The sequence below is a fragment of the Moschus berezovskii genome, chromosome 27 (assembly GCF_049115385.1).
Source record: "Moschus berezovskii isolate FMDL1 chromosome 27, NW_MosBer_1.0, whole genome shotgun sequence".
NCBI lineage: Eukaryota > Metazoa > Chordata > Mammalia > Artiodactyla > Moschidae > Moschus > Moschus berezovskii.
Window position 1 is genome coordinate 3269318 of NC_142486.1, and position 2804 is coordinate 3272121.

A 2804-nucleotide genomic window follows, 5' to 3' on the forward strand; every position below is an offset into this window, starting at 1 on the left:
TCAATATTACATCTGTGAGATTATCCATGGGCGTATGTCTTTTTCACTGCTGCGTAGTATTCTATGTGAATGCACCACAATTTACTTATTCATTCTCTTGAAGCAGAATGATTGGGTTATTTCCAGTTTGGGGGTTATTATGATTAAAGCAGCTATAAGTATTTTTACACCTGTCTTTTAGGGAAAGAGCACTCATTTCTACAGAGTATATACATAGCAGTTAAACGGCTGAGTCATAGGGAATATGTGTGTATAACTTCTGTAGACACTGTCAAACAGCTTTCCAAAGTAATTCTAACAATTTAGGGCTCTACTCACAGTGTACCAGAGTTCCAATTGCTCCGCATTGTTGCCTGCACTTGCCACTGTCAGTTCTTCCCGTTTTATCCAACTTGGCAGATGGTTGTCTGTCTCCTCTTTGCTCTTAATTTGCATTTTCTTGATGAGTGTCAATGATGACCACCTTTTCAGGTGCTCATTCACCATTTTGATGTCCCCTTCTGTGAAATGTTTGTGCTCAAGTATTTTACTCATTAATAAAAATGAGTCGCCAGTATTTTCCTCATTAATTTGTAGTTCAAGTATTCTAGAAATAAGTCCTTTGTCAAAAGATATGGATTGCAAATATACGTATCCCATTCCAGCCTCTCTTGATGATCTCTTTTGATGAGATGTTCTTAGTGATGATAACCAACTTTTTATTCTATGGTAAGTAATTTTTAAAGTACTTGTTTAGATGACTTTGTTTACATCAGAGACACTGAGACACTCTATGTTTTCTTCCAGCAGTGTTATTGTCTTACATTTTAACGTTGAGGTTTCCATCCACCTCAAATGAATGCTTGAGTATGGTATGAGGCGAGGGGATGGGGCAGAGTCTGCATCTTTTATAGAAAAGACCATTCTTTCCTCAGTGATTTTCTTCCTTCTTTTTAGATTAAATTTTTCCCTATTTTTTAAAACTGAAGTATAATTGATATACTCACCCCAGTGATTTTCAAGGCACTCGTTTCCATGACTAGAATTAACACACTTGATCACACCATTCTGTATTTTCAATAATGGCATATTGCTCTTGGTACAAAGATGAGTCTCTTGCCTAAAGTATCTTTCTAAAATTTCGTATTTAGTTTTTTAATTAATTTATCTATTATTATTATCAGCTGCACTGGGTCTTCCTTGCTATACCTGAGTTTTCTCTACTTGCAGCAAGTGAGGGCTACTCTTCCTCGCAGCGTGCAGGCTTCTCATTGAGGTGGCTTCTCTTGTTGGGGACACACAGGCAGTAGGGCATGAACTTCAGCAGCTGCAGCATTCCAGCTTAGCTGCTCCCAGCCAGGTGGAATCCTCTTGCACCAGGGATCGAACCTGTGTCCCTACCTTGGCAGGTGGACTCCCATCCACAGTACCACCAAGGAAATCCTCTTGCCGAATGTGTCTTAACACCCAATCTGATTTGGTCACTTCCTATTTCTCAAGCCAAATCTTGTGTCGTGTCCACTGTCCCACTACAAGCTCAGACACACAGCATAGAGTTCCTTGGTGAGGTCACACTCTCATCCGTGGACCTCTGCCATATGGAACGCTTCCGCTTCTTAGGTTGGTTACCTGCTATTCGAACTTCAGGTCTCATCTCAAAGAAGCCTTCTTGGGCTTCTAGTCCCCTCCCTTAAGTCTAGGTTAAGGGACCTCCTTACATGATCTCGACTTCCCTGGTGGCACAGACCGTAAAGTGTCTGCCTACAGCGCGGGAGACCCGGGTTCAATCCCTGGGTCGGGAAGATCTCCTGAAGAAGGAAATGGCAACCCACTCCAGTATCCTTGCCTGGCAAATCCCACGGACAGAGAAGTCTGGTAGGCTACAGTCCATGGGGTCACAAAGAGTCGGACACGACTGAGCGACTTCATGTTCAAAGCTTACGTGATCTCACGGATTCCCAGCTTTGCAAAGGTCTTTAAGAATCTCTCCCACTGTACCTTCGCTGAGGGAAAAGAGGAGGCCTATTGGTGGCTCAGAGGTTAAAGCGTCTGCCTCCAATGCGGGAGACCCGGGTTCGATCCCTGGGTCGGGAAGATCCCCTCGAGAAGGAAATGGTAACCCACTTCAGTATTCTTGCCTGGAGAATCCCATGGACGGAGAAGCCTGGTAGGCTACAGTCCACGGGGTCGCAAAGAGTCGGACACGACTGAGCGACTGAATGGAATGGATTTAGCTCACACGGAAAGCGCTCCCTAAATATTACTCAATGAATTAAGACCTGTTAAGTAGAATCTGTTCCAGGGCTCCTAAACGCGGAATTTACCGTTCTCAGATTTAACACTTGGCAAGTTGGTGATGGACAGGGAGGCCTGGCGTGCTGTGATTCATGGGGTCGCAAAGAGTCGGTCACGACTGAGCAACTGAACTGAAGTTAACATTTCCAAGACTCAGTTTTCAAATTTGTAAAACGACAATGCAACAGGCCCTACAAAGAGTTACTAAAAGCACCAGTAGAGAACGCACGCATTTGGAACAATGACTGGCACGCGGCAGCGGGCCCCTTTTAAAATTAACAAAAATGCTGGGGTGGGAGGATACGGAGCGCCTACTCTTTCCAACGCGCATGCGCAGCCCTTGACGTGCCCGCAAGCCCGGCCCCCCGCGCTCACCTGCGCGTCCCCACGCGTGTGCGTGTTCGACCGGAACCCGGGCCCGGACCGGAAGTGAAGGGGCGGGACCCCCGCAGCACGCCTGCGCCGTGAGAGTCCGTGCGACGAGGGGGGCGTGGCCGCGCAGGCGTGCCAGGCGCCCCGGCTCCGGAGCA

The 2804-nt window shown here is 46.5% G+C and overlaps 1 protein-coding gene across 1 annotated transcript in view; it reads right to left on the bottom strand.

The window, feature by feature from the left end:
- The window catches only part of MMD2 (monocyte to macrophage differentiation associated 2), a 70858-nt gene extending 68080 nt beyond the window's left edge, over positions 1–2778 (bottom strand). Inside the window, exon 1 of the mRNA XM_088833077.1 lies at positions 2650–2778. The gene's annotated coding sequence lies outside the window, so the exon portion shown is untranslated. The remainder of the gene's footprint in view (positions 1–2649) is intronic.
- Positions 2779–2804: the final 26 nt, after the last annotated feature.